This window comes from Cervus canadensis, chromosome 17 (assembly GCF_019320065.1).
Source record: "Cervus canadensis isolate Bull #8, Minnesota chromosome 17, ASM1932006v1, whole genome shotgun sequence".
Lineage (NCBI taxonomy): Eukaryota > Metazoa > Chordata > Mammalia > Artiodactyla > Cervidae > Cervus > Cervus canadensis.
The window spans coordinates 23,266,839-23,275,731 of record NC_057402.1 but is presented as its reverse complement, the minus strand read 5'-3'; the positions used below and the strand labels follow the sequence as shown (position 1 = coordinate 23,275,731).

General features: G+C 44.0%; 1 non-coding gene across 1 annotated transcript; it reads right to left on the bottom strand.

The window, feature by feature from the left end:
- Positions 1-7,267: 7,267 nt before the first annotated feature.
- Positions 7,268-7,376, bottom strand: LOC122419829. The gene has a single exon (XR_006263049.1). It is a non-coding gene; the product is annotated as a U6 spliceosomal RNA (small nuclear RNA).
- Positions 7,377-8,893: the final 1,517 nt, after the last annotated feature.

Here is an 8,893-nt window from a genome sequence, read left to right as displayed (position 1 = left end):
GAATTGGTCCAGGCAAAATAAAGAAACTTGGGTCACAGTTCTTCAGAATAGGTCCCAGGGAGCCTCTGTAGTTTTGCAGAGATTTCTGGTGATTATTGCAATCATCTTCAGCTTAACTGACCATGTACTAACCAACGCTTCTCCATTCTTCATTTCCCCTTTCCATTCCCCTATGTCCAGTATCTCAGTGTAGGGAATCTGGGTCAGTGGGAGTGAGAGACAAAATAGGAGGAGGGAAAAAAGTAAAATCAAGAAGTAAAACTGTCAGGGTAGTAATGGTCATATATTAAAATGAAAACTTCTCAGGGATAGAGTCCATATGGCCTCTGCAGGCCTGTGATACACAAATACCTAAGTATTAGGGGAGGTGCAATGGAGGCTCTAGGAGACCTCAGTTCCCAGTTCTACCTCTAATTACCTGCATATTTGTTGGAGAGATTAGCTGCCTTTGTTATGGGATACCTGCTTTCATAATAAGATTGGGTTTAATGCTGTTTAGACTTTTTTTCCAGATTAAAAGTTGTATTACTTGGTAACAAATGCTCGTGTATCTTTGCTTAAGGGTGACCACGTCTCTTAGAAACATCACAGTATGAATTTTTGAAGGGCTCCAACATTTTCTGCTATACATTGTTAATTCTCAGAACTAATCTTGTAAGAAAAGAACTATTGTTCCCACTTTCCTAAAAAGAAACAGATGCAGATAAATTTACCTGGACATTCCATGGCAGTTTATCTAATTTCTATCCCAGCCTGTTTGGCCAAAACAGTCATGGTATTAACACTTTTGGAAACGCCTTGTGAAAATGAGACTGAATACACTTTAATTCGAAAGATATGCAAAGTATTTTCTACTCCAATTGTTAGGTAAAATAGAGAGTAGATGTTACCCCATCTGGGGATTTTCATATATAAAAAATACATTAAAAAGGTACAGAAATAGCAAACTCTGACTGCCCCACTTACAGAGGTACCTTAGAAGACAATTGTCAGTGGCAGGTTTGAAAATGATCATGGAAAAAAGTCATGCATAAGTCCAAAGTATCTCAGGAATACGTTTCTTTGCACCCCCTGTGATGGTTTTCTGCAGCTGCAGCCTTGGGCAGCTGGGGGGTCTTTATTCCAGATTGTTTAGTGTGACACCTAGTGGTAAGAGACAGGCCTAGGTAGTCAGTGATTTGTCATGGCGCCTTGGAACTTTTGAAAAGACCCTGATGCTGGGAAAGATTGAAGGCAGGAGAAGGGGACGACAGAGGATGAGATGATTGGATGGCATCACCGACTCAATGGACATGAGTTTGAGTAAACTCCGGGAATTGGTGATGGACAGGGAGGCCTGGCGTGCTGCAGTCCATGGAGTCGCAAAGAGTCGCACACGACTGAGCCACTGAACTGAACTTGGAAGTTTTGGGAGGTGCTGAGCCTTGATGACCTGTCCCTCTGGTGGTGATTCCCAAGGAGGTACCTTTTGTTTTCCTGCAACCGAGGAGACAGTTTTGGGTAATGTGATCCAAAAAGTTTTCTCTCTGTCATATGCTCTGAATGGTTTAAATCAGCAAACATTACATTTTGGGTGACAGAGGACATGCTGGGAAGTCAGAAAACGGCAACAGGTGGAGCAGAAGACAGCAAAACTGACTTTTGGTTTAGAAAGACCTTTACAGACTTATAGAGTCCTCCCTACCTCACTGTGAAGCATTTTAGCTAATCTTGACCATTTTAAAGATGTTAAAACCTCTTAAAGTCACGTTAAAGCCTTTTTTTTTTTTGGACTGTGGCAGGCAACTTGTGGGATCTTAGTTCTCTCCCCACCTCTCCAACTGGACCTGGGCCCCAGCAGTGAAGTCCTAACCACTGGACTGTCAGGGAATTCCTTTCTTTTGTTTTCTTAATACAAAAGGCAAAAGAATGAGTTAACCTTGAAGCGGCCCAGGAGCAGCCCTGGAGAAGCAAGCATCATGGACAGGATGGCCAGTGATGCTTGCTTGCTTCACTGGCAGAAGAAGCACTCACGTGGGAAAAGGAACACCATTAAGGCCTGGGGGGGCTGCAGGCACCTCGTGTGGGGAATGCACAGTGTGGACTGAACCTCATGCCTGAAGTGTCCAGTGGCCTGGCAGCGTAGAGATTTTTCTGTAAGTTCAACCAGGTGGTCAAGCATATTTGACTTTTCTTAATAGCATGGGCAGGGTGTCCTGTGTCAGTTGCCAAAACTTGTTTTAGCTCCAGCAAACCAAGCTCCTGAAGAAGCCTGTCCATGGCTCACTGCGGCCAGGCTGGAAGAGGGAAGAGCTATGACAAGAGCCCTGGAGGGCAAGCAAGACAGGCAGGCTGCTGATGGATGCCCCACTGTGAAATTCTGAATTTATATTCTGCCTCGAATCCCAGTCTTCCTTCCTGCTGTGGTGGTTAGCAACCACCTCTGTCCATCCCTCTCAGAACCTGGGGCTCCCAAGCTCTGGAGCATTCTCCATAGAAAAGCAGCTGTCAGGACTTGCGCAGTGACCTGAAAATAAGGCTGTCAAAGCCTTCACGGGTTTCTTTAGCTATAAATCCTGCAGTTTAACGGGACTCAAAGTTTTAAAGGGTCTTAAGCTCCTCCCCCCACTTTCCAGTAGGGCCCAGGAAATTTTTACAGATGCGTGAAGCTGGCCACATGAGTCCGAGAGAGAATGGTGACATCTCTGACAGAGGCTCTCACACTCAGCTCAGATAATTTTTGCCAAGCAGCACTTGAAGTTCAGCACTGACATTCCATTGTTAAAGAAAAAAAAAATCAGAAAATGAATTTTAATGTGAAAAATCTCAAATCTTAAAGCGTTGTAAAAAAAGCAAACAAAATGCATTTCTGCATCCTTTGACTAAATCGAGCCTGCAGGCCCTGAGTTTATAACCTCTTTTTCAGCCAAGGTATGATGTTACTTTGGGTACTTGGAGGCTAAGCACCTTTGGGGCAAGGCACCTGCCTTCGCCTCCCTTAGCAACATCAGGGCTCTGCTCTCTGTGTAACTGTAACCAGGGGCTGAGAGTGGAGTCTGTCCCTCCAGAAAGCTCCATCTGCCCCTGCAGGCAGGGCTGGAATCGCTGGAAGAGAGTTCTGTCTCCTTCCCCCAAAACTTTCAACACTATCCTGTAAAATAAGTGTAACAAGTTCAACAAAACTCTGATTTTTCTTACAGAGATTACTTAAGTTTTTAAAAAATACTCACATGGTTTCATTTTTTTTTTCTTTTTTTTTTTCTCTTTGTTATTTTGTTTTAACTCACATGGTTTCAATAAACCTCTCCTTGAGGTGTTCCTGCTCCGCAGGTCTGCCTGTTGGATAACCAGCTGCTGCCAGGGATGGGGGTGGGGGTGGCCCGCACGTGTTATCTGTGACCAGAATTCCTGGTTCTCCTTTTCGGCTGTTTGTTGGCAGTAACCAAGCTACAGGTGTGAGGGTGGTTCATGTTCTGTTGTGTTCACGGAGGAGGACTTGGATTAGGGAGGGGGTGGAGGTTTAAGAGCACATTGCTTTTGTATGTTTGCTGTTGTTTCTGCTGTGTAAATTCACTCTGAGTTCAGTCAGGGTCCAAGGCAGCAGAGCACCAGGGCCTCTCCAAAGGACATGGGACCTGAGAGGGAGGAGGTCCCTGCTCTTGGTAGATAATCAGGGAGGAGGTCATGATCCTTCTCAGTGTCAGAGCACCTCCAGAAGCTGTATGGGGATGTAGATTTTTTTTTTTTTTTCCTGTGTGGTCTAAAGTTTTGGGAATGGTTTAGGTCAAAGGTAAGTAGAATCATAGCTGCATCACAGATAATCATAGATTTGCTTCAGTTTATAAATAGAGTGAAGATTTAGGAACCTTAATCCTCAGCCCTTTCTTGTAATGTCCTTTTTGACCCTCTGTTCTCTGGAATAGAGCCCCAGCTAAGTATTGGACAAGTATTGAAAATCAAGATATGTCTTGGAGTCTTCTCTCTGAGGCTGTTAATGATGGATACTTATAAAAAAAATTGATTCTGAATGTTATTCTTAGGCTTTTTATTTTTAATTTTTCAATTGAAGTATAGTCGATTTACAATATTGTGTTAGTTTCAGGTATATAGCAAAGTGATTCATATATGTACATATATAGTGTATATATTTCATATTATTTTCTATTATAGGTTATTATAAGATACTGAATATTGTTCCCTGGACCAAACAGTAAATCCTTGTTGCTTACCTATTTTATATGTAGTAGTGCATTTTTGTTAATCTCATACTCTTAGGCTGACTTTTAAATGCTGAAAACAAATGAGAGACAGTAAGAGGAAGGGTTCCAAACAGAAGCCATGAGCAGGGAGAAAGGGGGAAACTGACATGGGACATTTTTCCTTTGTTGCTGAGTCTCAGCCATCAGAATCCAGTCCTATGACTGTGACATATTCCCTCTGGATAAATCACTCAGCTTGGCTCCAAAATTCTCATCATTTCCTATATCCCACGCTGTTTATATAGGCCACAGTTCAGGGATTATTTTAACCAAGAACACCGACATTGTCAGTAAAGGAGGTAAATTTATGTGTCACCAAATCTTTAACGCTAGTATTTGAAAAATGGGCCATTGAGAAGAGAATATAAAGAGCACGGGAGACAGGGAATCGGTGTGCCCCTGCATTCCCTGACTGAAACTCAGGAGCTGGGGGAACGTGCTCGGGGGTGAGAGCACTGGATGTGGGTCTCGGTAAATAATCTATACAAACGTGGTGATGGAGAGACGCAGGGAAGCCCACGTACAACCTGGTGAAAGGTAGGCTCTGCTGTCTGGAGGGGCTCAGAGTCACCCCCAGGTGGCCAGGGCGTCAGGGCAGCAGGGACAGGGAAGGATGAGTGTTCACAGGAGAGAGAGGAGCAGCGGCTGGAGTTCGGGCTGGGGTACAGAGCCACGGTGGAATTTTCCTGCTGGAATGGCAGAATCCAGACAGGATGAGGAGCTCAGTACGGATGGTATTGTCTGCAGCGACATCTTCAGGCTGTCCGTGGAATAACTTCTCCGAGGACCCATATTTTCTTAAGGATGGGATTTCGGGCAAGTTGGGTGGAAGATGTGTCCAGAGACTGGGTATTTAGGTGTGACTCTAGTGCATCATTTATCACAGTTCCCTGGAAAGCTGTGCATACTCCTGCTCCTGAAATCCCTCTAGCCGATCAGTTCAGTGTATCCTACTTTTGATATGACTCCAACCCGCGTCCTTCCGTTTCCGTTGTCCCCACATTAGTGTGGACCTTGTTTAATGACAGTAGCGTTTCAAGTTATTTATACTAAATTAACTGAACACTTACCATGGCTGGCACTTGATGTACTTTATCCTATTTAATCTTCACAAGTGTTGTCCTAAATGGGGGTTGTTTTCTGCTTTGAAAGGTTAAGTCACTTACCCAGAAAGCCAAAGCCAGCATTCAGACCCATCCCCTGTGCACACTCCGACAATGTGGCTTGACTGTTCCTACTTAAAACTTTTTCAAAGGGATTGGCACAAATTATGTGTTATATTTTTTGTAGTAATAAAAACACATAGACACAGAACTTGCACTTGGTTGAAAAAGTGGTTAAAAATTCAAATAGTGTCAGAGGGTTACAATGAGACAATTAAATTTCCTTTCACTAACACACATTTTTGTCCTGTTATTTCCTGTAACAGGACCTCTAATGACTTGCCATGACCTGCAGGACAGAGTTTTGAGCTCCTCAGGCAGCATTCACAGCCCTCCAGAGTCAGAGTCCGCCCAGTTTGGCCACCCTGGTCCCCCTTTCTCCCCAGCACCACCACTCTGCTCCTGGGGATCTGATCTGTGTTGGGATATATCCCCTGCTGTCCCTCCCTGCCCAGGGACCGGCTTCCTTCTACTACTTCCTTGCCAGGACCTACCTTTTCCAAGAGTCTTTCGCTCTGTTCCTTTCCCCAGAGTACTCTGCCCAGTTTTGAATCCTTCTGATTCTTATGGCCGGGCTTGTACATGGGGTCTGAGGTCACACGTTGACTTGTACTGCTTAGATATTGCTCGTTGTCCCCTTTCGACTCTAGTTGGACACGGAGATGGGGGTGGAATGAGCCCTGCTGGGACGGGTGGAGAAAATTCATGTCTTCTGTGTCTCTTTTGTTCAGTCCGTTGTTTAAAGTGCAAGTATCCTCTTTTCAGAGCTGACATAATTGTTCTTTAAATGGTAATTTAAAAAATATTTATTTATTTATTTTGGCTGTGTTGGGTCTTAGTTACAGTACTTGGGCTTCTATCCACTTGTGGTATGTGGACTGCAGAGCACTTTGGGCTCAGTACCTGTGGAGTGCGGGCTTAGTTGCCCCATGGCATGTGGGATCTTAGTTCCCTGACTGGGGATGGAACCCACTTTCCCTGAATTGGAAGCAGATTCTTAGTCCCTGGATGACCAGGGAAGTCCCAATACTTGTTCTTTGACTCTTCTTCTGTTAATACCTCATTCTTCATCCAGTCAACTCTTCTCTGTCTGGAAACGATCTCAAGAGCTCATCTGAAAAAAAAAAAAAAGAGCTCATCTGATCCAGCTTCTGCCATGGAGTAAGGTTTTACCATTCTCATTTTACAGAGGAAGGAGGCATTGTGGAATAAAGACTGTTAGGACAGAAGGCAGATGACTCCTCCTCAGAACCTTCAGTACAGAGATAGATGAGGTCCTGGAAGCTTGCTTATGCTTTAGTCCAGTTCCTCAGGAAGAGAGACCAAAGAGTAAGTTGAGGCAGAAGCTCTAGGTTAGAGGAAAGATAAGTATTTGCCGAGAGTATTTCCCATGGCAGAAATCCTTGGGGGACATAATGGAATGAGGAGAAGAAGGCTGAATGGGAATCAACTTAGTTGGTTGAGAGGTTGCCCAGCAGGGTGTGTCTCATCAGAGCTCCCATCAATGGACTGCAAGGCTGAAGGCCTGTGGACACGTGGTTGGGTTGGACCCACTGGAGGAGTAGCTGTCCTTCTAGGGTGATCTATTAGAAGCAGGAACATTTTCAACACAAAAGACATCTCAAGAGCTTGACCTTGTATCACAAAGCATACAGCAACTAACATTAAAAAAAAAAAAAAGTCGCTCGGTCACGTTCAACTCTTTGCGACCCCATGGACGATACAGTCCATGGAATTCTCCAGGCCAGAATACTGGAGTGGGTAGCCTTTTCCCTTCTCCAGGGGATCTTCCCAACCCAGGGATCGAACCCAGGTCTCCCCCATTGCAGGTGGATTCTTTACCAGCTGAGCCACCAGGGAAGCCCCCAAGATATGGAACGCTTCACAAATTTGCGTGTCATCCTTGCACAAGGGCCATGCTGATCTTCTCTGTATCGTTCCATTTTTATTATATTTGTGGCAGAAGCGAGCACCAACTAACATAGTCAGTACTTAAAAAGCCTAAGAACGGTAGACGGTGTGTCATATACCTCATTCAGACAACATCTAGAATAATTCATTTCCCAGATGAGTTTTCCTTCAAGAGCAAATCCTAGCGAGGAGTTCAGGTCTTTCTGTGCAGGCTCTAAATCTCAAGAGCCAGATCACAGAGAACTTCATTCAAATAACATGACATGTGACCGTACACAAAACAGTTTTGTAAAAGAAGCACAGGGAGGCTTAGATGTGTTAGGTGTCAGGGCATCTTTGCAACTTTCCACTGTTAAAGGTTTTTACCTTCTCACTTCAAGTCTGTCTTCTCACTTCAGGTCTAGCAATTCATCAGGCCAGCCCTGGGTGATTCATCTTGGCAACAGCAGGATTGAAAATTAACATAGAGGTGCATGAGTCGGGTGCTGTCTGTAGGGTGTTGAACTGAGGCTAAAAATAGGTGGGGGTTCCTGGGGAAGGCTCTTTCGTGGCCACAGGCACCACAAAAGGAAAACTCGCAGGGGAAATCTGCCCACAAGAGAAGACAAAAGCCCCCGCCTCTGTCACCCCTTTTGCCCCACAGGAAAAGCTCGAGGTGACAGTGAATTTGGTGCTTTCAAAATGTCACAGCCCCCACAGACAGGCTGGCCTTCCTTCCCACCCCAGGCTTCCCATCAGAGTCTTTCCCGCTGAGTAAATTCACTTTCTTAGTTCCTGCTGCTCCAGGATCCAGCACGGACGTCTGTCCCTAACTGCCTGCAGCTACGTTTAGACAAAGGACTGGTTACGCTAAAGGAAATGTGACATATTGACACGCTTGACTAATACGAAAAAAGCAAATCCCTAGAGAAAAAGTGTTGTGTATATAAAGAAAAAATAAATGTTAATTTGTCATTGTCAAGCATTTATTAAGCACTTTTCTGCCAGACACTGCTGATGTCTAAAGATACCAAAAAAAAAAAAAAGTTCCTGGCTGTCAGGGAACTTATAGGCTGGGGAGAGAATCCGATCCAGGAGTGATTTGAGTAAGGAGTGATAAAGCCTGAGGTTGAAGGGAGAACAAAGTGTTCTGGGAGCATAGAATTAGGGAAATTAAGGCAGGCTGCGAGTGTTGGTAAAGGAGAGTTGTTTTTTTTTAACTGAAGTATAGTTTATGTATAGTACTATAAAAGTTATAGGTGTAAAGTATAGTGATTCACAATTTTAAAGGTCATGCCCCATTTATAGTTATAATAAAATATTGCCTATATTCCCTGTGTTGTACAGGTATCCTTGTAGCTTATTTATTTTATACATAGTAATTTGGATCGCTTAATTCCCATACCCCTTTGTTGTCCCTTCCCCCTTCCCTCTCTAGACTGTAACCACTGGTTTGTTTTCTGTGTCTGTGAGTCTGTTTATTTTTTGTTATATTCACTAGTTGGTTGTATTTTTTTAGATCCCACTATCACTGATATCATCCAGTGTTTGTCTTTCTATGTCTGATTTGTTTCATTCAGCATAATACCCTCTAAGTCCATC